We start from the raw sequence: 27,206 nt of genomic DNA, 5'->3' as shown, positions 1-27,206 counted from the left end.
TTGTGCAGAAACCATATCTCGTGTTTCTCTATGCAATATCAGGGAGATTAACTGCTTCTGAAGTATAGGAAGTGTTGAGAAATATGGCAATATTCACATCCACAGAGTATGAATGTGTATAAGGGCAAATGGCAAAAAAGCACCACGGTGCCTAATGTAACTAGATGCAATTCCAGTTAGTAGTGGTGAATATGTAAAAGTGTAGGACTGTGCAGATACTCCCATAAGAATTTGGGCTGTCTGTAAATTTGAAAAGCAGATCAAAACTGCTGTGTAGTTTTGCAAATGTAAACTTTTGAGTGTAAATTGATGATTACTTTCAGCTCTTTTCATAATTTGAAAGTGTGCATGGGATTATTTAAGGCCATCCACATTGCTACTGCTCAATAAACAAGAGCGGCACTCAACACACCCATGTAAAGTGAATACAAAAATGTGATGTACTGAATGGGTGGGTGCCCTTATGTGGACACCCTGATTGGTCCTTTAGAAAGTTGGAAATGGGAAGATATAACAGCTGGAAAATAGAGGAGAGAAAAGACAAACTACACACAAAAAGAAGAAATCAAAAGGAATGTGCTAGAGAAGGTGGGAGAAAGAAGGGGCACTATATTTTTGTTGGTGATAGACCCCCGTTTTTTTAAACTTTTTATAAAGAGGGAAGTTGGGGAAGGAGTGAGGGGAGAAGGTGTAGGACAGAAAGAGTGGCTTAGGTAAGAGTTAAGGGATTTGCACAACATGAAAGACAGACAGGAATACTATGGTGGGTTGACAAGGGTGGGAGAAGTAAGATCTACAGATGCCATACAGACACAAATTGATGAAGGTGAAGAGGTGTAGCTCCAATTCAAATTCCAGTCCACAGGACATTAAAAATTCCCACTAACTGATAGAACTTCGAGGGGGGGCAGTTGACAAAGGGGATGAAGAACTCCTGTAGCATGATGGACAAAGCCTACAGATTCAGTAAGTGTGTGACTTACTGATGGACATCTTGCATACATTGAAGCTGTCTCTCCATTGCCTGTTCAATGACATCCTCTTCCAGGTCCTGTAGCTCATTCATTTCAAGGTTTTCTAGGCAAAATAATTGTCAGGGTACCCACAGAACTGAAGCCATCACCCTGACCCTAAGAAGACATCCCCAGGTGGGCAGAGGGAGATTGTAAACTTTCCCTGACCTGGGAAATATAAGGCTGAGCTGCCTGTGGGATACCTGTACTTATGAAAAATGGAACATAGAAGAAAAAAATGAAAAACTATGGAAGAAAGAAAGAAAGAAAGAAAGAAGGAAGAGAAAGAGAGGACCAAAATCTAGACAAGAAGGACTCATGAGTTGTTGTAGTATTTATTGACAGTGCATATTAAAAATTTCTTAGGCAGTTTTACTTCATGAATTTTTGCTACATATTACATTCTTCAATAATGCTGCCAAATGGTACTACTACTGACTCTGGTGAAAGTTTTACTTATGGTAACTACAATATTTCTGCAGTTACATTTAATGCATTTCATGATAAAGTGTAAGATGTATTTTTTTCGTGGGGGGTACACAGTTTAAGGAAACAATAAATAAATTGTTATACTTATATAATACAATGATTAATACTTGTGTGCACCCTCAGTAAGTCTCGTAAGCTTCCTGCCTGATTGGCACTTAATATACGAGAGTTCCTCCACAGCTGTACAAGTAAGAAGAAACAGAATGCATGTTTGTTTACTTATCCTATGACTCTAGCTAAACCTTGCTTTATTAATGCAAATGGCTATCAGTAAGGAACAATCTGCACATATCCTGACAATCTTTCATTTCATTTTCTAACTTCTCTATGTTGTTGGTAAAAGAAATTGTCATGTGCTTTGTTCCTGTGACTTACTACATTATCAGGCACTACAATGTCTGGGGATTGGGGAAGGTTTGCTATTGCTGAATTGCTTTTTACATTTTCTTATACTATTCTAACTTTTACAGCAACATATATCTGACCAAAAAATACATTATGATGTCTGGAACTTACTTGACTTTCTCTGAGGTAAAACATTTTCAATTACCTTTTTAAGAACACAGTTCATACTTATTGGTAAAATTAATTGAGAAGTACAGCATGCAGCAAGCTGTATGCAGGTCATACATTTGCTGTTTTTTCCTTCACCCCCACTGTGTATAAGGTGTGCGAAATAAGTATAGTCAGCCATTTTGTATGTGCAACAACTGTTTTGTAAATAAGTTACATATTTTACAAAAGGAAGCAATTTGCAAATCACAAAAACAATTAGTTACCCCCTCTAATATGTTTGTAAAATATTTCAGGATTCATTCACTGTGTCTACATACTTCAAAGAACCCACATATTTCCCACAAATTGACACCATCTATGTATCTATATATGTATATATATATATATATATATCCACATATGAAAATGTGTGCAGTCAGTAATACATACAAAAATGCATATAACTGTATTTGGTTTAGCTATTTATAAATGCACAGTTACATCATTTTGCTTACATTAACTTTGTATTACAGGAAAACTAAAATATAGTTACTGTACATCTCTAGCCTTCTCTTCTGTACCTGAATTACCCACTGGACCAGCTGATCTCTGCCTCTGCAGATAATCATACCTGTGCTAACATTGCTGCCCAGAGTTGGGGATCCTTGTGAGGGATGTAAGGTGCTTCCCCAACTCATGCCAGATATCAGTTTTGTTCCATTCACCGCCAGCTACAACTTGTTCAGTTCTCTGCAGGCATGATTCTTGCAATAGGTACAGAAGGATCTTTATCTATTTCTCTCAGTTCATCTTTGGGCTCAACCCTGGGCTTTCAAATATGCCATATTTCAGATTGCCTGTGAGTAAATGCAGGTCAGGAAATAAGATGGTATAAACCACACCTTCTATGGTGTGACATCAGCATGCCCAACCTATGAAGCCATTTAGGGATAATACCTGTGAAACTTGTCTGTCAAGTCTGGTTTACTAACTGAACTGAGCAAGTCAGATGGAATTTTTCAACTTTTGTACTTGTTGGTATTACTACTTTAATTATGTGGCTGGAACATTTTTACCAGTGTGATATCTGCAGAATTATTGTAATGGTGTTTTCACAGATCATGAATGAATTCAAAAGTGTATCAGTAGTGGTTTCTTTGGTACATAAAAGCATTTAAGAGTGTGCTTTCAGTGTAACCTGTGTTGTTGTGATGCAGTCATTTATGGCTAGTAAATCAGTTCAATACCACAACTTTAAATGATGTTGTGTTCCAGTTTTACGAAAACACGTTGATATTACATTTGTAAGGTATTCTAAGGGTCATAGAGAGACTGTTGTTAAACTGAATGCATATGGAAAAGTTATGGAAAGATCTACTCTGATTAAGATCTTTAATGAACTCACACATATGACCCTGTACTCAGAACACTTCAGTATAGCAAGCCACCAGGGAGCTGAGGTCACTTTATGCCAACTGTACCTCATACACACTTCAGCAATGGTGCACTTCATAGATTTCTGTTCAGCAAAGCTTCATTTGCATGGTAAATTCATAAATCAGCCTGAATGTATGCAATAAGTCGAAGCATGATATTTTAACTTGCTCTGAACTGTCTTTGCCACCAACAGTTGTACAAAGTGTGAACAAATTAAAAAAAAATCAGAGAAAAGATCAACAGTTGATAAATAGTAGAAAACCTACAGGATTAGTACAATTCTTTGGCAGCAGCTTATCTCAAGCATATTTGTGCTGATTAGATATATCAAATATTTTAATAATGTTAAAGATAAGTGGAGTAGGAAAGTGTAAGGTGCCATATTTAGCAGATAAGTACATTGTCATACTTTATTGTCTTTAAGGATTACAGGGAAGTAAAGCAATACCACTACATAAATTGTCATATTAAAATGCATTATAATTACCTGTTGAAAATAGTTACTGCAGATAATTAAAATGTTACACAGAATACATTTGTGGTTCCTATCACTAAACTGGCTGTGTTGATGTCCTAAGTAAATCAAATTTAACTGTAGCTATATATTAATGATTTTAGGTTACAACATCCTACATCATCAGGGATCCATATACTAGAGACATAGCACACTTGAGAAGAATCAGATTGTAATGGATGCTCTCAAGACATATGGATACCATCTGTTTGTGAAAAATGGTCCAAGCCAGGTAGAGTGAGCTAAGGCATAGAATCAAGTAGTGACCCACACCAATGTTGTCAAGGGAAGAAACCGCACATTGGCACAGTGTAGGAAAAAGCAAATGGCCTAGTGGGATGTGCAAGAACAAAAGCTAGGCAGAATGCAATTCCCCACATCAGCATGTAGAGGGGCCTTTCCACAATCCAACCATTAACATCAGATGAGGAATACTTATCCATAAGAGGTGATAAGTATGATCCAGATAACGATGCCACAAGAATTATCATGGGACATGAAGGCATTAGTATTTTCAGAACACCACAGCAGCCACAGTCTGGCACACAAGGTTAGTGCTTAGGTGATAGCAATACCTCATACTGGCATTTACTGCCAGTGATAACTGTATAACTATAACCCATTACGTTTCTTTAGTAGGTGCCTCATCTTCACTGGGGATGTAAGAAAGTTCAAAATACCTGCATGCAAGTGTCTGCATCCTGTGTTTGTAAATAAATAGTTTGTGGTTATCAAGACCTACATGTTTTATCAATTGTTTGTTTACAGGCTCATCAACAGATCAAACATGTCCACAGAAACAGCACAAAAAAGAAAAGTTAACAGCAGAATGACTGTTGACAATAATGCTGTAACTCTTATATCATAAAGTGTACCAGAAGGACATTCCACCCCACAGCAGGTACATAACTCAATAAATTGTGACACAGGCTCACACAACCAATTGAATGATGATTTAACATTACAGCCTGAAGAGGGGGGAAACCATGTAGCTAAAAAACAGTGTCTTATGAACCACAAAAGCACATTCAGGAAGATGCTATGACTTCAGAATTAACAGTACCCACCATAACACAGATGCAAAAGGATGCCAGGAGAAGACATATGTCACAGCTAGCCTTGGCTGCCCAGTAGCAGATGTGCCTTCACATTGTTCAGGCTCAAGTCACTGCCACGTACAGTCAGGTGTAGACAGTTAGAATATTACCAGGTATAAATGAAGAATTTCATCAGTAGAAAGGAATGGAAGAAACCAGGAACAATGTCATGATGATCCTCATGCATAGTATGGTGGTACACATACCATCCATCTCCACCTCTGTGCTCGTACACTGGTAAACACTTGTCAGACTCAAATAAGAAACAGGTCTGGACATGGATGGAGTATCCACACCTGCAGAGGCTGAGTAGGTGCACACCATGTGATTGTCAAGGTAGTACCACAATGACTATGAGTGCAATAACACAAAAGAAGGCAGGCAGAACTTGTCAGCTTTTCTCTTCAAGTGGTACAACATCACGTTCAAGGTCTCTGTCCCACAGCACTATCAGATCAATGTCTAGAAGCTCCCCTGCATCCAGCAGATCATGACATTGCAGTAACTTAGCATCAAGCTCAAGCTCAGATGCCAGCACCTGCTCATGATCCCTAGGACAATGGCCAACACTATCATTATGGGGATACTGTGTATGACACATTAGTTATGTAACTGTATTGAAAACCACAAAGGTAAGAAACAGGCAAGGACAGAAATACACAACTACTTATAACATGTAGAACTCTCATGTCACCATGCAGATTGTGAAAAATGCATGTGTCTGCTCTTATAACTTCTTCTTCTTTTGGCTTTTCCCAGTTAGTGTCCGCTCATGATTGGCAGTGGAGTTTTACGGTGTCGAGTTGCCAGCCCAGCATCCAACCTTCCACAGAATGCACACACACACGCACTCACACCTAGAGCAATTTAGAGTGTCCAATCCACCGTCTTTGGAATGTGGGAGGAAACTGGAGCACCCGGAGGAAACCCACGCGACCACAGGGAGAAAATGCAGACTCCACACAGAAGGCACCCCAGCTGAAGATCAAACCAGAGAACCTGTTGCTGTGAGGTGGCAACGCTAACTGCTGCACCGCCACGGCTGCCCATGTGCCTGCTCTGATAACGTATGCTTCAAATGCTATTATTTAAGCAATGGATGCAGGGATGTACAACTAGGACCATACAGTTGATACTGTCATAACTTCTGCCTGTGAAACTAGCAGTGTTGCTACTTCACCCTCAAGACTGCAAAGATAATGACTACTTACTAATTTTGATAACACAGAAATGTGTTTGTGATTGAAAGAACTACAAACTCTTATGTGAAGTAGCACCATACGTCAACAGCTAACACTTCACATGACAGTTTGCTCAGCACATTCAAAAATAAACATTTATTATCTCATTGCAATGCAGCTTAAAATACTGAGAAAATAAGCAATCATGATGCATGTATGGTATAAAAATACAATACTTCTGAATAACTCTACACTTAAATGAGTTATTACACTTATCCTTATGTCCTTTATCAAAAATAACTGTCAATGTAACACTTAAGTTAGGTATCAGAGTGAAGCTATGAAAAACAAAACAGATACAGCAATCAATGAATTCAGCATCAAAAATGTATTTACATAACAGTGAAACTGTCAGATGCACAGTGACAGTAGGTCATGCACCACTCAGCATTGCCCACAGGTAACACTGCAGGCATCAGGTTTACTCTATGTGATATTAAAGTACAGGCACTGGCACCACTACCTTAATATCATGGTCCATAGTGATGGAATAGATACTGCCTCTTTCACTGCATAGTCATGTACAATGCACAAGCCTGTGGCATGGAGTCCTTGATACTGCCATTGGCTGGCCAACATCATTGTCATCACTGGTTGAAGAAACAGTAGTGGAAGCTGCACTGCCATCATAGAATAGTTGCACAGAAGGCCATCACATGATCATGGTGTGCAGAATGCAGCATGCAGTAAACATCCTGCATGCAGTAACATGGTCATATGGAAGGGGGCCACCAGACTCCTCCAGGAAATGGAAATGGGCTTTCAGCAAGCCAAATACTCAGTCACTGATAATCTGTGTTGGAAACAGGATGGTTTTGAAGCACTCCTCAGCAGCTCACCTAGGGTTATGGACTGAAGTCATCAGCCATGGTTTTGAGATGGCAGCCTGCATCATCTGCAAAAGAAACCAATGTGGCTCAATTTGACGGAACTCCTCTGAGTTTGGCGACTTAGTTCCACCAAATAGAGCCACATTTGTTTCTTTTGCAGATGATGCTTCTGCACAACATGATCATGAGATGACTTCTACTCAACTATTCTATGATGGCAGTGCAGCTCCTGCTACTGTTTCTTCAAGCAGTGATGACAATCACCTGGAGTGAATCTGAACTAAATCAGAGGCATCCACTGTGATCAACAAAAATATGTATATTTTTAAGCTTGCATTGCACTTTTTTAACTGTATTCTACTTAAATGCTGTTTCATTTTTGCTGTTGTTACTGCTCTGACTGTTTTTTCTGCACCCTGAAATTATAGTACTTCTGTATTTCATGGTATAGGCTTGATTCAGATTTGCTGACTCTAGGCTGTTTGGCATTACTTGAGCACTACACCAGCTATCCAACATTCAGAAGGCCCTCCTGCACCCTTGTGGCAGAAGTGTGTCACCCAGGACCCATCTGAGTGGGGGATTGTTAGAATAAGACTATGTTTGAGTTTTCCCATTGGTTAGTTTGTGTTAAAACTGTTTAACTTTGCTTGTGTTTAAGCACCACATTTGTGAGTAGTTGCGCACCATGCAATGGGGTTTAGCTCTGCCGTTTATAGACACAAACACTTAAAACAGCAGTTTTCCCTTGATATCTGCCAGAGAACCCTCCTTAGCTCCACTGTCTCTCTGTGTGCAATACATTTGCACATTGCTACCCAACAAGCAATTCAGCTGCCCATCCTGAGATGCTGATGCAGTCTTCCACTCTTAGCCTTCCACAGAATAGCCATGCTTGTTAGTCTCACAGGCAAACCCTGGTCCATCTAGCCCATCCCCACAAGTCACCACAATATATACCTGGCATAATGGATGGACAGTTTCCACCATTTCTCCAGCCAACCTGATTAACATGGGCATCCTGTGGCAATGTAGCAATTGCCTCATGTATACTGACAACCACTTGCTCCTAAAGCAAAGAAATACAGTATGCGAGAGATGTAACTATACCATGAAGTTAGAATCAGTTCTCTCACATAACAACAAACAAGACAGACTGTTAGCACACACACCTTCCCTCTCACACTTGAGAAGTTCATGACACATAAACCCACATACGCAGAGGTACTCACTACCAAAAGACCAGAGATCTCTCAAGGGCAAACAACATACACATGCTGGTAACAAATAGAATCCACCACCACACATAAGCACATAACAACCCACATATCAGTGTCTTAGCAATTAGGACCCTAAGGCAAAATACCTCAAAACCTAATGTTCTAGATATAGGTGACTCAATAGTGACATACACAGATGTCACCCTCACTAGGTTGAACAAGGAGAAGGTCAGGGTCAGCTGCCTGTCAGATGCTAGGATACATCAAATCACACACACACTCAAGATGCTCAGTAACAATTACCATTATGACTCTGTCATACTACATATTGGTGTGAATGACTTGAGACATATGTCTCTGTACTATATGAAGAGAGACATGATTGAACTCTCAGATTATGTGTCCCAGGCAGGTACGTCTCTAGTCCTAAGCAGCATTCTACCTTCACTGAGGATGATACCATGATACAGACAAAAATGATTGATTTAAATAATTGGCTTAGATTCTGGTCTCCCTCCAGGGGGATCCAGTATCTGTCTGCCTGGGAAGACATGGTTGACAGTCCACACCGCTTTGGCAGAGATGGCTTTCACCTGTCTCCTCAAAGCTTTCAGATACTGGCAAAGACACTTGCCTTCCCCATGGTGCCTTTTTTAGGCAATTTTCAAATAACAAAACTTCTGAAGTAAAGAAATCAACTAAAGACAAACGCAAGGTCATGCTGCTTAATGCTAAGAGCTTAAACAGTAAATTACACTCCCTGGAAGCACTTCTCACCTTGGACGATACTGACATTTGTGCAGTCACAGAGACTTGGTTAAAGGTCACTTAGAGCACCCCGGCTATACAGGGCTACGATGCCTTTCACACATTCAGACTCAAAAACAAGTGTGAAAGAACCAAAGGTGGAGGTGTATCCATCTTCATTAAATCCAAATACACCTTGAGACTTGTGAAACTTTCAGACTCTCTTGAGCTACTCCAAGTCCAAATAACTATAGGAAAAATACCCTTCCACATCATCGCTAGATAGAGGTCCCCCACCAAGAACCAGGAGAAGCACACTGCCTACCTGGACTTGCTAGAGTTACTTTTTTTTCAAATAATTTTATTAAATAATTATTAAAATGAACAAATATTTCCATGAAATTATAACATTTTTTCTTTAAAGTTAAAAAACAAGAAAATAAAAAAAACCTTCTAATATATAAACCAATATAGCTAAACTATGTACAAAGATGTTCATCATGCAAAAAAAAAATTCTTAATGTAGCTGTAGGATTAATAAAAATCATCTGTTTACATAAATTAATAAACAATTTTTCTAGAAGTTCATAGATGATATTCCATGAATTATATAATGTAGTATTCCTAGATGATCTAGATTTAATAATTAACATTTTGAAATTACACGTTTCAAGGAGTATATTTTTAAATTACAAAAATGTAGGTGCTGTACTAGATTTCCAATTATTTGTGATTGTTTTTCTAGCTATAGAAAGTATAGACCAAACCAAAGGGTACTTATTCTCTTTTACACAATCAGGAACAGGAGTATTAAATAAAGCAAGTGATTTAGATATAAAGAAATTATCAGTAAAAATTGTTTGCAACAAATTATTGATATCATCCCAAAATTTCTAAAATATATGCGATTATAAAACATATGAGACCAGTCAGCATTCAATTCAATATTACATCTCCAACATGTTATATTCTTTTTAGAAATTATACTTATATTATGAGGAGTGATAAATGATCTATTTAAAAATCTCCATGTGAATAATTTCCATTTTAAAGAAGAAGTAGTCATACTTGCTGATTGTAAAATATTCAATTTGTCTTTCTCAGAAGGGGGATTATTATTAATTAAAGAAAAATATTTCCAATAATTATCTGAATGTGTATCTAAATCACATTTAATTGCCCTATAAATGTTTGATAACTTGTTATTAGCAGGAGATTTATGCAAAACTGATAAAATCATATATTGTATTAGCTTGGGAATTTTTTTCCTAATTATAGGAGACATAGAATCCAATTTATTTAATACATATTGTCTAGCTTCTTGAAGCTCTAACCATAAACAAGTATCAAGTTTATACTCTTCCAAGAGTAAGCTATTGGATTTTATCTCATTATTTATCATCATTTGGTGACAAAATATTAAATGCTTTGCTGAAATATAGACATTTTTGTATAATCTGAAGAGAAAATAGAATTTTGTGTGTAGGCTATAGGGAAGAGTAAAAAAAAGCCAATCCTTATAGATATTATATTTAAATATATAATTTTTAAATGATTTTAAGAGAAAAACTATATACTTAGAGTTAAAACCCAGAGAAGAAAATTCAGAAATATAATCTTTTAACCTCCAAATAACTGGAGTATTAATTATATTTAGCTTATAGAAACTGTTTATATCTTTGGTATTTTGTGACAATACCTCTATAAACTCTTTTCACTTAGCAGTGTATTTCATATCAATTAGATGAGAGATTGTAATGAATACTGATGAAATTGAATGCATTTCTAAATTTGGTAAGGCTATACCCCCCCATTATTCCAATTATACATATGGTATGTTAATGCAATCCTTGGCTTATTTGGTAGCCATAAACATTTCTGAATCATTGAATTAATTTTTTTAATTATTTGGTAAGAAGGAGGTATAGATAAAGATTGAATTATATATAAGATTTTGGGAAGAAGAATCATCTTTATTATTAAAAGTTTATCGTCCATAGAAAAGGGTAATTTTTTCCATTTATTTATTAAATTTTCTATCTGTAATAGACTTTTATTATAATTTATTTGAATGGTATCTTTAATATTGTTAGTAATAATTATACCTAAATATGCTATTTGTTGAGACTGAGCTATATATTCATTATATTCATCAAGTATATTATATTTTTTTGAACCTGTTAAAATAATTTGTGTTTTATTATTATTAAAAGTAAGGCCGGAATTTTTTTGAAAATATTCCATGTTTTTAAAAAGTTTTTGTATAGATTCCCTTCTACTCCCAAGAGTAATCAATATGTCATCTGCAAACATTTGTATTGTAGATGATATAGTGGGGTTTAATTTGTATCCTTCAATATCTGTATTATGTCTTATTAGATTTGCCCATGGTTCCATAACTAATGAAAATAAAAGAGGGGATAAAGGACACCCTTGCTTAGTACATTTTACTATTGGTATATTTTGAGATATTATAGTACCAATTTTAACATAAGCTTGGCTACCTTCATATAACAGAGATAAGATTGATAAAATTATTGGAGAAATTTAATTCTTTTAATAGAGTGAACAGATATTTCCAAGTAACTGAGTCGAAAGCACAATTTATCACTTGCTAGAGTTTCTAAGCATACAGCCAAACACCTAGGTCATGGGAGATTTCAACTATCCTTCCACTGACTGAGTGACCTACATGAGCACAAACATGCTCTCTACAATGTTTCTGGACTTTGTTAATTCACGTGCCCTGGAATAGTTGGTCTGCGCCCACCACAAGGGGCTCAAATGTCCTAGACCTAGTGCTCACCAACATGGGGGGGCAGTGCACTACCTCCTGTGCGTTGCCCTCCCTGATAAGGTCAGACCTTAAATCTGTCTAGTCTGAAGTAAAGATCAAACCTGACACCCCCACAGGAGTAAAACAACTGAAAAATGTCTCCAAAGCAAACTATTGCCTACTAAACAATGGTATATAAAAAGTTTCAAAGCGCCTACCAACATAGACAACAATGAGTCCTATACAGAGGAATACTCAGTTGCCCTATATAGCCACTTAAACAAATGCACTGATTCAGCTGTTCATAACAAGGAACAAAATCAGGTCTTCACAAAAAAAATGAGCCTGGTAGACTGTAAGTATGAATAAGTTATGCTACAAAAGAAAGAAACTGATATCTAAGAACAGTAGGGAACTAACTCAACAGAGGAAGAACACCCTCCACAGCCTGAACAAACAAATAAAATATATTGTTCAGTCTTCTAAGGCTAGCTACAACTCTAAATTAGCATCTTTAACTAAAGACAATCATAAGGTATTCTTAGCTATGTCTGAAACCTAAGAGGGAATACCCAGTTGTATGCCAAACTTTAGCAGATGGTACCACTCACACTGAACCTGAGGAAATTACCATCCTGCTAGCTGACAGATTTGGCAATAACGTATCCCCTGTCCCCACCTGGCATAACCCAAAACCTTCTTGACACCAGTCCTCTACTGAATATCTCCAAAGAACATGTTATGCAAGCACTCTCCAAGGCCAAAAACATGGCCTCTATGGGACAAGATAACATCCCAGGCTGCTTACTAAACAATCTAAATCAAGACCTAGTGGAACCACTCAACACTCTCTTTAACCATAGCCTGAGAACTGGCTTTGTCCTGGCAGAGTGGAGAACAGCAACAGTAATCTCCATGCAGAAAGGGGGTTCATTAACTGACCCTGGGAACTATCAACTCATAAGCTTATTCAGTTTTATCTGCAAGGCCATGGAAAGAATCATCATGGACCTTATCCACAAGGACATAGGCGACCTTCAAACTCTTGACCCAACCCAGTTTGATTTCATCAAGGGTAGAGCTTGCATATTAAACCTGGTGGACTTCTATGAGAATGTCACCAAAGCCCTGGATGAGGGTAAAACAGTGCATACCACCTATCTTGATTTAGCCAAGGCCTTTCACATAATCCCTCATTCAGGTCTCATTGAGAAGCTCGCCAGCTGGGGATTAACCCATACATTACTAGATGAGTAGCCAACTGGCTCACCAACAGAATGCACACTGTCAAAGTTGGGGAGTCCACTTCCACCTGTATACCATTTACCAGTGGGGCTACAGCAAAGATCTGTGCTGAGCCCTCTACTGTTTGGAATATATTTCTCTGAAGTCCAGGTGAAGGTAGATGGCCTGTGGCTTACCAAGTCTGCAGATGTCTGTAAACTGGGCACAATCAGAGTCCCTCAACGATGACGCAGGCAAATGATTGGTGCCAAACTCATGGACTAAAACGTAATACAAAAAAAATGCCTCATTTTTCCCTTTGGCAAAGAAGTAGCCCATGCTAATTATGATATAGAGAGTACCCCTCTAAGCTCAAACTCAGTGGTGTGAGACTTGGGAACACAAGTTGATAGAAATCTAAACTTTGATCGTCATGTATCCATAGTGGTAAGAAAAGTATTCTACATTGTGCGTCTCATAAATAGGGGCATTGCATCCAAGACCAGGGAAGTTAGAGCTCTCTTGTTCTCAACCCTTATCAGGCTACTAATTGGCTATAATGCTCCCTTCTGTATGTACCTCACCAGACACCTGCAGCAACTGGAGAGACCACAGAGGTTTCTTACCAAGAGAATCCAGGGCCTCCAAAACATGATGTACAAGACTGAAAGCCCTATCACTGTACTCTGTATCATACTGGCTGCTGAGAGGCAACCTGTATCTGACCTACAGAGCAGTCTCAGACCCTGCTCTAATAGAAATGCTGCACATACGCAAAGACAAGACAAGAATAACTCACTCCAGGGATCTCCACCTAATCTGTGACATTAACAAAAGATTCTGGAAAGCAATTGCCACTCCATGTGAAGAAGAGCTCTGCAATGACCCAGTTCAAGAGCAACCTTGACTACTGGATGTGTGACCATAAATTCATCCCGGGGGTGGTACCTATTACCTCATGGACAGGGGCAGTCAGTGATGATCACAGAATCACTATGCTAACAACAACCATGTAACTATGGTCAATAAGGGTACTGAGATTTTTAAATACTTATGCTTGTAAAGGCCCTACGGCCATTAGCCTAGTAACCTCTTATGAACCTATAAACCTATAAGAAGCAAAGCACTTGTCAAATATTACTTACAAAAATTAATATAACTGAAAAAGTTTGCACTTACCAACAAGGTAACCATGGAGTATCCTACCATGCAGGAAGAGGTGGTAATGTCAGCTTGTGAGCCAGATATGAGCATCATGGCACTATCAGGATGTTGAGTTAACATCTTTGTGATGCATCCCTATATATTACAGACCACCTGTCATTTAATGGAATGACAGCCCTTCCTGTTCTGGTACTGCTCTTCTCCATGGTCCAGATGGGGCTCTGATGGCAGCATGGGTACAGTTTATCACACCACGCATCTTTGGAAAATATGCCTTCCCAAAGAAAACAATCATGGTTCTAGTTCGGTCCTGAGGTGACACTGTCACATGAATATACTGATCCACACATGCAAAGAGTATGTTGAGGAACTGCTGAAGTATTCAAAAGGCAGAGGCCTGTCAGATACCGAATGTGTTCCCAATCTGTAATTAGAAGATTCCTGTGGCAAGCATAGTGAGAGCTATAAAACCCTGGTGTGCATGGGTATAAAAAGACCACACATCCCCGCAGTCTTCGTCTATGGGCCATACAAGCTTACTAAAGCCCATACAGTATCCAAGTCCACTCTGAATCTATCAAAAATTTCTTGGTCAGAAAAATTATAATTGGTTAATCTTTCCCTAGGATTCATTAAAACCTACATTAAGTGTACACCGTTCTGAGTGAACAGACAACACAAGCATAACTTACACCTTCTTCCTCCTAATTTTAATTTTCTGACTGATTTTCTTGCAGTCTTAAATATTAAGGGGATTCATAAACAGTACCACAAAGCAAATACTACATTTACACTTAGTGTAATCTATCTGAGTGACTAAAACGCACAAAAAATCTGGAAGGAATGTTCTTGAATGCAGATTGCATACACTATGACAATGTGAGGTAATGCCAGCTATGCCAAGAGAAGTAGGGGAGTGGATGTGTACCATATGCCAGCATAGCTAGATGGAGTTTTGTAAAGAATTATATGTCATTTGTATATCAAACTGATTTGTGCAAATGCTTGTGTTGAAAATGTATTTATAAAGCTGCTTGTGTTAAAGAAATGTACCAAACGTGGGTCCTGCTGAACAGAAAATAACTACACCTGTATGTCAGACTGTATTACAACTGTGGAAATGAATACATTGTGACATAGAGGATACTGCAAGAGAAGACGTTAATCTCAGTCCAGCTAACTTTGAAAAATAGTTTGAAATTAAATTACTTGGTATAAGCCATAAAGATTATATCTCAAAGTTTTCAATGCAGCCAGATAGAAAAAGCCTGTACTAGGAATCCTTCTGTATTGTCGTTGGGAGTGAACTAATTGCTACTCTGGAAGGGTGGAAGTTTGAAATTGTTTTATGACTTCTAGAAGCTGCAATAGATCTTAGCAAAGCTCTATGTGCATGTATTATGGCACATATCTGGGAGATTCTGGTTAAGTTTCTAGTAAAGGAAGGAAGTGTGGGAACCAAAGTCAGATGGCCAGATGTATGTGGTGTCATTGTATAAGCCAGGACTGAAATGAAGTTTTAAAACTAGATGAGACTGGAATCTCAGAGTAGTCCATTTTTGGAATTTGACATTGAAGGATCTCTCACCCACTACATCTTGCCTTGCTTTAGTAATTAACCAGGGAATAGTAATTATTTAGACCAGTCAGGAAAATATAGTGAAATTAGTTAAGTACTGTTTTTCCGTATCTGCGTGAATCTATTCATATGTGTTATTTTTAATATTTCCATTGATTGAAACTCTGGTGCTTATTTTAACTAGATATTTAGTATTTTCATGTTATTTTATTATTTATTATTAACTTTACTTAAGCTTTCATTGTGGCTAGTGGTATAAAGAATATTTTAACCTTTGAGAGTTCTTATATATATATATTTGGTGACACTGTGGCCCCTCCTGAATGCCTTGCAGTTTGGTCAGCATTAACATTTGTATTAGTATTAATTTCATTCAGTATAATTGGGTATCCTTGTAAGAGCCTTACAGTAGTTGGCTTTGGAGTGTCTGGTGGCAGTAACTATCTTATAGTACTACCTTATAGTCTGGGCAGAGGGGCATAGCTAGTAAATTTGTGCCAGCCTTTCTCAGATGTGTGTGTGTGTGTGTGTGTGTGTGTGTGTGTGTGTGTGTGTGTGTGTGTGTGTGTGTGTGTGTGTGCGTGTGTGTGTGTGTGTGTGTGTGTGTGTGTGTGTGTGTGTGTGTGTGTGTGTGTGTGTGTGTGTGTGTGTGTGTGTGAGTGTGTGTATGTGTGTGAAAATCAAATCTCAAAGAGTATCTGTCAGTTACTTGGAGTAGGGACACAGAGCACTGGTTTCACAAAGAGAGTGGTGGAGGACTTGGCTTGCACACTTGGCTGAGGACTCAACTCTACAGCTGTGTCAGTGAGGAGTCTTATTGGGGGCCTGCAGTGAGAGAAAGGGAGAGAGAGAGAGAGAGAGAGACAGGGAAATCCAGCTCCTGGATTGAGTGTGTTCCCTGTGCGCTCTTAAGGGAAATTGTGCTTGATGCAGACAGCTGCATCTGGAAATACTGTGTGCATCTATTTTTGTTCCAAGTGTTTAAATTATGATGAAGTCAAATAATGTTTATTGTAATGCTTTAAATTAACACATGAAGTTTACAGGAAAAGGTTTTGATGGAATAGACCCAAGGCAGATGAATGTGTATGTGATTATATTGTTAAGTTAAGTACTTATTTTCATAGGTAGGTGAGTGGGTGTCAGGTCACCATTTTTGAAGGGCTGGTGGACCTTTTGGTGAGGGAACAAGCCCTTAGCACTTTGCCTGAGGACATGAGAATCTGGTTGGCAAACCATAAATGTAACTCTGCAGATGAGCTGGGGAAAAAAAGGGGATCTCTACTTAGCAAGCAGGGCATCACTGCATAAGAAGGGGATACCCAGTGCTGCACATGGATACAAGGGAACCCACGATGAGCAACCTAAACTACCCCAACAGATTCCACCAGTAACAGGGGAAGCCAATAATTCAGGTACATGGCCAAGATCAAGGGTTAGATGTTTTAAATGTAACCAGTGGGGCCATGTATCATATAGATGTCCAAGGAAGCAAGGTAGGGAACAAAAGATGGGGGGAGCCAGCAAGTGGGAATAACAGTATACTAGTGGTAAGTTTTCTGGAGAAAACAGGGGCATCAAACTATTACTGAAGTTTATACCCTATCTTAGTAGATGGAAAACAGGCCACTGCAAAGAAAGCCACAGCCTCTGACATAACCATTGTGAAGCCTGCAGTGGCTATAGAGGAGCAGTACTTGTTTGGGCAGTTCAGTCCAGTGAGAGCTTTAGGAGGGACCCCATTCCAAATATCTTTGTTCAGGGTTCACCTTGACTGGGAGGGTGTTAAAGGAAGCAAGCAAGTAGGTGTGCTTGAGGATTTCCCTGCAGATGTCAAATAGTGAATGATTTTGATAATGCAGTACTTTGTGTGGATGCAGTTACATGCAGTCAGGCTTGGAAACAGGCATGTGGGGTTGTTAGCCTGGGACAGATGCAGACAGGCTCCACAACTGAAGCCAGGGTTGGTGTGGTGGCTAATTCAGGGAGGGAGCTACCTTGTAGCTGTGAGCCTGAAAGAGAACCCCGGCTGCTGGTAGATACTGATATTCCCTTGGATAAAATGATTGCAAGTGCAGTGATGAGTGGCAGTACCCAGGCTGACAGTAAGGCACCGCTGTCAGATGATACCAGACTTCCTGTGGAAAGGGAGCTGGGAAGGATCACAAAAATAGAGTTGAGACAGGCTCAGCTCTTGGGCCTTACACTAAGAGGCTTGAGGGAGGTAGCTAGGAAGGCACCTGATTCTCAAGAAAAAGGGGAGTCGGTATACTGGAACAAAAGGTTACTGTATAGAGAGTGGACCCCTGAGGGAGGGCTAGAGGGTGAGTTAATACAGCAGTTGGTATGCCTAGAGCTTACTGTATGGCACTTCTAGCAATAGCCCATGCCATTCATTTTGCAAGTCATATAGGCATGAAATGTACCAAGAGACATATTATGCAGAACTTCTATTGGCCTGGGAATGCAAGGAATGTAACAGGATACCACAGGACCTGTGAGCAGTGCCAAAAAGTAGGCTAGGCAGGTGACAGAGTCAAGGCTCCTTTGATGCCTTTGCCTGTGACTGAGGAGCCATTTCAGTGAGTAGCTATGGATATTGTGGGGCCTCTGAGTAACCTAAGTTCTACAGGAAAAAGGTATATCATAGTGGTAATAGATTATGCTACCAGATACACTGGGGCATTTACTCTGTCCTCTATTGAGGCAGAAAATGTGGCAAAGCTTTGTTAGAGATTTTTCAGCAGGGTAGGTTTCCCAAAAGAAATACTGACTGACAGAGGTGCCAATTTCATGTTAGACCTGTTGGCTTGTCTGTGGAAACACTGTGGGTTGAAGCACCTAAAGACCACTCTCTACAACCCCCTGGACTAATGGCCTTGTGGAGAGGTTAAAAGCTGCACTAAAGACCATGCTACAGAGATTTGCAGACCAGTTTAAGTGAGAGTGGGACAGATATTTGGCCCATCTGCTGTTTTCATACAGAGAGATACCCCATGAATTCATAGTTTTTTTCACCCTTTGAGTTGTTGGTATGGGCATAGAGTGAGGGGGCCTTTAGATGTGATTCATGATCAGTGGGAGGGTGAGTGTGAATCCCACAAGGAGTCTGTTGTGGCATATGTCCTAAACCTCAGGACAAGGCTTACAGAGCTCATGGGTTTGGCCCAGGAGAACCTGGCAGGAGCCCAACAGTAGAAGAAGGTCTGGTATGACAGGAATGCTCGAGCCCGAGAGTATGCTGTGGAACAGCAGGTTATGGTGCTCATTCCTGTCAGACACAATAAGCTGCAGGCAGCTTGGGGGGACCCTTTGAAATGGTAAGGAATGTCACTCATGTTAATTATAGGGTAAACCTGCTAGGCAGGAGGCAGTGACGCACATTGCACCATGTTAACATGGTGAAGTCTTACCATGATAGGGAGAGCCTGGTGCTGAGTAATTATAGTGGATGGCAGGAGAAGTCTGAGAGGGATCTATGGCTATATTGAGCCATCCACAAAAATGCCAAGTTATTAAGGTGGAGCCTAGGGTTGCAGGCATATGATATGACAGTGTAGCACTGTAGTGGGGTCAGTAATGCCAATGCAGATGGGTTCTCAGGACAGGATATGGGTTAATGTATTCCCAGATAAGACTATTCCTCTCAAGGAACATTTCAGCAGGGTCAGTGGACAAACTAGCTTGAGTTTTCAAAGGGGGAGAAATGTGACAATATAAACTATTGCCAGCTATGCCAGGAGAAGTAGGGCAGAGGATGTGTAGCATATGCCAGCATAGCTAGCTGCAGTTTTGTAAAGAATTATATGTTATTTGTATATCAAAGTGATTTGTACAGGTGCTTGTGTTGAAACTGTATTTGTAAAGCTGCTTGTGTTAAAGAAATGTACCAACAGTGGGTCCTGTTGGACAGAAAATAAATACAATACAGTCTGATATACAGGTGTAACTGTGGAAATGAATATATTGTAGCAGTGGATACTGGAAAGTAAGAGGTTAATCTCAGTCCATCTAACTTTGAAAAATAGTTTGAAATTAAATTGCTTGGTATAAGCCATAAAGATTGTATCACACAAGTTTCAATGCAGTCAGAGACAAAAAGTCTGTACTAGGGAGCCTTCTGTATTGTTCTTGGGAGTGAACTAATTGTGGCTGCTTAAGGGTAGAAGTTTGAAATTGATTTATGACTTACTTAAGCTGCAACAGATCTTAGCAAAGCTATATGTGTATGTATTATGGCACATATGTGAGATTCTGGCTCAGTTTCTAGTAAAGTGGGAAAGTGTGGGAACCAAAGTCAGATGACCGGATGTATGTGATGTCATTGTGTAAGCCAGGACTGAAAGGATGTTTTAATACTAGATGAGACTGAAATCTCAGGGCAGTCTGTTTTTTGGAACTTGACATTGAAGGATTTCTCACTCACTTAATCTTGCCTTGCTTCAGTAAATAACCAGGGAATAAAAAAACAAAAAGAGAAATATAGCAAAGCAAGCTAGAGTTTCCACTGTGTGATACCTCAAACTTCTTGTATCAGAGGCAATATGGGATATATGCAAATCACTGTTTAAGGATATCAGGTATTTCAGTTAAATGGCAATTCTGAATGTCCATGACTTTTTCTTTTACTTTTACTTTTAAGTCTGTTTATGGACAATTTCAGGCCAGTAAAGCCAAACCCTCTAGCTGTGGACATGCATGTTTCTGCCTTCTTATGGTGTCATCAGCACAGCATAAGAGGAATGTTTGACTTTTGGAAACACAGGGTTGTCATACCAACTGATATCCATAAACATTAGGGTGCCTACAAAATATCCCAAATAACATAGTAATTCTTTAGATCAGTCAGGAATATATAGTGAGATTAATTAAGTACTGTTTTTCTGTATCTGTATGAATCTATTCATCTGTGTTACTTTTAATATATCCTGTGATTAAAACTCTGGTGTTTCTTGTAAATAAACACCAGAGTTTTAATCACAGGATATATTAAAACTCTGGTGTTTATTGTAAATAGATATTTTATATTTTCATGTTCTTTTATTATTTATTATTACATTTTTTTAAGTTTTCATTGTGGCTGGTCCTTTAGAGAATATTTTAACCTTTGAGAGTACTTATATTTATTTGGTGACACTGTGGCCACTCCTGAAAGCCTTGCTTTGGTCAACATTACCATTTGTATTCATATTAATTTTACTCACTATAATTGGATACCTTATAAGAACCTTAGAGGAGCTGGCTTTGGAGTGTCTGGCAGCAGTAACTACATTATAGTCTGGGCAGAGAGGCATAGCTAGTAAATCTGTGACAGCCTTTCGAGGGGTGTGTGTGTGTGTGTGTGTGTGTGTGTGTGTGTGTGTGTGTGTGTGTGTGTGTGTGTGTGTGTGTGTGTGTGTGTGTGTGTGTGTGTGTGTGTGTGTGTGTGTGTATGAAAATCAAATACAAAGAGTGTATGTGTCAGCTACTTGGAGCAGGGACACAGAGCACTGTTTTCAAAGAGAGAGTGGTGGAGTACTTGGCTTGGACACTCAACTGAGGAACAAACTCTACAGCTGTGCTAGTGGGGAGTCTTAACCAGGGACCTAAAGAAAGAGGGAAACCCACCCCCCAGACTGAGTGTGTTCCCTGTGTGCTCTTAAGGGAAATTGTGCTTGATGCAGAGAACTACATCTGGAAATAATGTGTGCATCTATTTTTGTTCCAAGTGAATGTCCTTCACCAGTATCAGTGGTGAGGATTCAGGCTCCTTGATTACTGGCCCAGATGTGGGGACCTCACATACCTGTAGTATAAGCATTAATGAATCTGGCTGTTTGTTTATACCTGCACCTTCTCTGCTGACAAGTACAGCTGAGTACCTACAGTTCTGCTGCACCTGAATGAGAAATAGCCAGGCTAGCAGCTAATGGAAGCATCCTCACTGATTGCAAAATAGATAAAAAGGTGTGCTGCTGCTTTTTATAAGGTATATGCACATAGCACTGATGTGAATAAGAAAGCAACTATGGATGGCAAACAAGTGAGAAAGCATGCCATTCATATATGTTTGTCACAGAAAATTTAAGACATTCCACATTTGCATCTCATTATAGTCTCATTTTCATATGTTTTCCTAACATGTTTATAATTGCTGTGCACTATGAATTGCACTGAAACTAAAAACAGCCACAGCCTTTGCAACTTCCTGGTACTCATAAGAGTAATGACTTTGAATACCACCTATAGCCTTTATTTAAAATAAGGCAACATCTCAATATTTTGTTCTGAGAGTTGCCAGAAAAGGCTGCTTTGAGAATAATTCTATTTTTTGGAGAAAGAGTGGCCCTGTAGTTTACATACTTAAAACATTGTCTTATTTTTAAAACAGTATCTTATTTTTTTGTTTTTGTTTTATTTCAGAGTTGTTTTAACTTTTATATATTTTTCTTGGAGTCATAAAAAAGTCTAAAGTAGCACGGAAAGCGCACCTCTTTTCTTTCTGTGAAGCAGGTATGAGTATTTGGTTCTCAAATGTGGAAGGAGCGGAGAAAAAGATTTCTATTTAATGTAAGGAAAATGGTCAAGACTTTCTTGAGACATTTGTCAGCACCACAAAGCATTGCTCTATGAATCACTGACTTTTTTAGTTCATGGTCTGTACGTATGCATTGTTTTTTTTTTGTACTTTAAATATTTTTCTTGGAGTTCTAATATTTCTACATTAAAGCAGAAAACAAACCTTGATTTCATTGACGCCAAATGGTTTAACTACTTCTGAACTGTGGGAGGAGCTTAGAACTTACATTTTTATTTAAGGCATAAAAAACAGTTCAATGTTTTCTGATGAGACCTTCCAGACAAGGCTATTCTGTGAATAGTTCTGATCTTTTTGGTTTATGGTGCACATACGTCCATTGCTTTCTTTCATTATGCTTGCATTTTGTTGTACTATTTATTTTATCTTTCTTAGAGTCTTTCAACTTCTAGTTTAGGGCAGAAAACAAATCTTCTTCCTTCTGTGAGGTCAAAGAGAATGAGTGCATGTGAACCGAGGAAGGAGCTCAGAAATATCTGTTTTAGGTCAAAGTTTTCCTGTAAGTACTGCAAGATAAAAAAAAAACTTCTCTGTGACTACTTGCCAACTAAAATATCAAACAAATCCACAGAAATTCTGACAATCAGTCAACCTCCTTCTAAAACCTGGCAAACCCACTACCCGAGTCCCTACTACCAATGATACTATAGACCCTATTGCATCCCAGTTTAATTTCCACTTTACTAAATCAATAACCTCCCTATTACATAATGCTTCTACCTGACCCCTGTCAGTTCCCACTCCATCCGGTCCACCACAAACCCAATTTAAACTAGAAGCCATTCAAACAAGCTATATGCAGGGCATACTATCTAAAATAAAGCCATATACCCTCGCTGCTGACCAATTTACCAGGTGAGTTTCTGAAACTAGCGGCCCCATCTATTGCATACCCATATCAATCCTAATTAACTGCTCTTTTACTGAACAATATTTACCTACCATATGGAAAATATCTCATATCATTCCACTGCATAAAGGAGGCCCCTCTAAAGACACATCTAATTACAGACCTACAGCCATACTCTCACCCTTAGCAAAAATCCTAGAAAAGTGTGTCCACAAACAAATAATTGATTACTTCCAAAAAAAAACACCCTCCTATCTGTTATACAACATGGTTTTAGACCAAAACACAGTACTAGTACTTTTTAGGTTCATAGATTAGGTTCATAGATTAGTACTAAGCTAACTGCCCTTGTGTGCCATTTCATAAGCCTAGTACTAATTATACAGCAGGAACTTCTTATTGTAACATTTGTTAATGTCTGTTATGTACTTCACAGATAAAGATTCTAGTTTTCTACTGATGTACTATGTTCTTCATCTGTAAATATGTTGTAAGTAATTGCTATGTAAATTGTTAATTGCTATGTAATCCAATGTAACTACTGTCTGTTTATTTTAACTGTGGAGCTTTTCTCAGTGGGCCTCTGCTGAAAATGGACCTATGTCCAGTCGGACACTCCCGGTCAACAAATATAAATAAATAGTACAGCCCTCATTAGATTTACCAACTCTATAAATCACCTTAAAAATAACAACCAACTTGTCTCTCCTACCTTTCTTGACATTTCAAAAGCCTTTGACATCGTATCACATTAAATCCTCCTAAACAAACTTGCCATTTACAACCTTTGCCCTGAGGCCCTAAAGTGGTTCCATAGCAACCTCTCATACAGGCAGCAAACCACCCTATGGGATAATAACCTCCCCACCTCCCCATCTCTGTAGGAGTCTTCCAAGGATCGATTCTAGGATCACAACTCTACAATCTTTACCAATGAGCTTACTACAATCGCTAGTCCTGCCTACATTATTCAATATGCAGATGACTCCTCACTTATCTCCTCTGCACCAACAATAGAGACACTTCAAGAAAAGACCCAGACTGCCCTTGCCAACATTGAAAAATATCTAGCAGCCCATCAACTCATACTAAATCTCAGTAAAACTAAGCTTATGGTCTTTTCAAATCCTTCCTCACTTGCCAATAGCCAACCCCTTTCTATTTTTTCCTCCAATGGTACTAAAATAGAACCTGTTGAACACACTAAACTTCTTGGGGTTACCATAGATAATGCATTGAAATTTGACAAACACATAGCACAGACTATTAAAAAGTCCATATTAAACTAGGTACATTCTACAGAGCAAAACCCTATCTTCCAGACTATGCTAGACTGGCCACAGCAAGAACCCACTTGCTCTCCTCACTTCTTTAGTGTTCTCAGGTATTCATAAACCATTGTAAAACAGAAATAAACAACCTTGAATCCTGCTATAACAAGATAGCCAAATTTGCAACTAACCTACCCCAAAAGAACACATCATTGTACTGCCCTTAAACAATTAAACTGGTTAGAACTCCCAAATTTACTCAAGCCAATCCAATTATTAATAGCCCACAGAGTGAGGTATAAACCTGATCACTGCCCATCCTTAAGTAAACTTGTCCAACCCTGTAAAAATCTTAAGTCAGCTGACAAAGTCCTGCTTAAAGTAAATAAATCTCATAACTCTCAATGTGACTCCTTATACTGCCACAAAATTGCAAAAGTTTGGAACTCACTCCCTCAACAAATTCTCTCTGTTGATCATGCATGAAATTTTAAGTGAGAACTAGGACAATACTTCCTATCCCACAGGCTATGTCCATGCTCTGCTCCAGACTAACCTATACCCCCCCACACACACCTTTTCCTCTACTAGTCTGGTTGCAGCTCTCAAAACATTCGAGGAAGGCACCACTTCACACAATTTAAAAAAAAAAAAATATATATATATATATATATATATAATATTGTAAATTGTTAAATGTTTATATTGTATCAATTTTTTTACTGTCTTGTAATTTCATTTTATCCTACTTACTATATTTTATGCTATTCACTATGTTTTTACATCCTTATTTGTAATACCTGCATCTCTAGTAACTTTATATACATTGTATAACTATGTTCATTGGAGCTTTTATCCGTAGGTCTCCACTGAAAAAGGACTTTTTGTCCAGTGGGCACTACCCGGTAAACAAATGTAAATAAATAAATAATAAAAATATTTATCTTCCTTTATTTCTTTCTCCTTTTTGGCTTACAGTTTGTCTACTTAACAGTATTTCCTTGTTTTTCATTATTTTTATTTCAGTTTTAATTTAAGTATTTTCTTTCTGTCCTAAAATAACTATATTTGGACAGAAAGCAAACATTGCAGTTCCTCCATTATGTGAAAGGGATTAATGAGATATAAGTTGAAACGGGTTATTAAATTGCTTTTCAAAAAATGAAGAAAATATGTCAGTTACCTTGAGATACATACAGAAAAGTAACGCTGTATGAATATTCCATACTTTGTGCATATAGTTTGCATATGTTCATTTTTTCTCTTATCTTATTGCAGTGTTAATTTTATTTTCAGTATTTTCTTAATCTTATACGTTCAAGTTTAGTACAAAAAGAAAATCTGTTGCTTTCTGTGAACAAAAAAGAGTAAATACTTCTGAACTGTCTAGCTGACAAATAGCATTATTATTTGAGATAAGAAAAAAACAGGTCAGATTTTTCCTGTGAGAGCTGACAGAAAAGACTTCTTTAACTGTCTTACTTTTCAGTTAATAGTGTGTACACATATGTTTTCTTGTTTGCAACTAGTTTCTTAATTGTGGGAGGAGTTGATAAATACCATTTTATTTACTGCAAAGAGCCCGGACAAAAGTTCTTGAGAGATATCAGAAAATATTCTACAGTGAAGGTCTCACAGTTATTGTTTTATAATTCATGTGTTTTATGTTATTTCCTTGTTTTTGTTCTTGCATTATTACAGCATTATTTTAATATATTTTTTCTTGGAGCCTTTAAAGTTTTATGTAAGGGCAGAAAGTAAACCTTCCTTTCTTTCTGTTAGGCCAAGTGGATTAAATACTTCTGAAACATGAGAGGAGCTAAGAACTAGAATTTTTATTTAATGTAAAAAAAAAAAAGAGTTCAAAGTTTTTCTATTACATGTACTAGAGATGACTGCTCTGTGAGTATGTCTGATTTTTCCAGTCTCACTCACAATGTTTCTGTTATGTTTGTAAGTCCTATAGCTCTTGAGTTATTAACCTTTTGTGTACATTTAACTTCACACACTTGTTAGCAATCCATACACGATCACATCGTCAATGCCTGCCACTCGCACCGATTAACCTTTTGTTATTTTGATTTTCATACGCAGACACTCATAAGCTGTACATTGCATTACCCATAGCTTTAGCTATCTTTTCCAATTTACTTTTAAAATATCTGATTAATACTTGTACATGGTACTGTTCTAAACAGGTAACTATAAACAGATAAAATAAAGGCATGTACTCTGTTTACAAAGAAAAAATGTCCTAAAATTTAACTCATTACAGTCAATTTAACTGGTAAAATTACCCTTTTATCTTGTAGTACACATTTATTGAAAACATATTTTACATAGCAAGGCTAACTTTAAAAATTTGATAGATAAAATTAATTCAGGCAGTCTAAAACCTGTCTCATGGCAACAGAAAATACATTCATTTTTGACCCAGCATTAAATATCTGTAAGAATGTCCCCGCGGTGGTGGTGCTGCGATGGCGTTGTCGCCTCACAGTAAGACGCTGTCCGGTTCGATTCTTAGCTAGAGTGTCTTCTGCGTGGAGACATGCGTGAATGGGCGTACCTTCGTTGAAGGTTGTGCATCAGGCCTGGCCAGCCGGTACGTAAAAGTCAACTGCCAATCATTAGCGGACCGGAGTTCCGCTGTGGCGACCCCTAACCGGGAAAAGCCAAAAG

The sequence above is a fragment of the Protopterus annectens genome, chromosome 6.part1 (genome assembly GCF_019279795.1).
Source record: "Protopterus annectens isolate FY-2018-M chromosome 6.part1, PAN1.0, whole genome shotgun sequence".
Taxonomy (NCBI): Eukaryota; Metazoa; Chordata; order Ceratodontiformes; family Protopteridae; genus Protopterus; species Protopterus annectens.
This window is presented reverse-complemented; position numbering follows the sequence as displayed.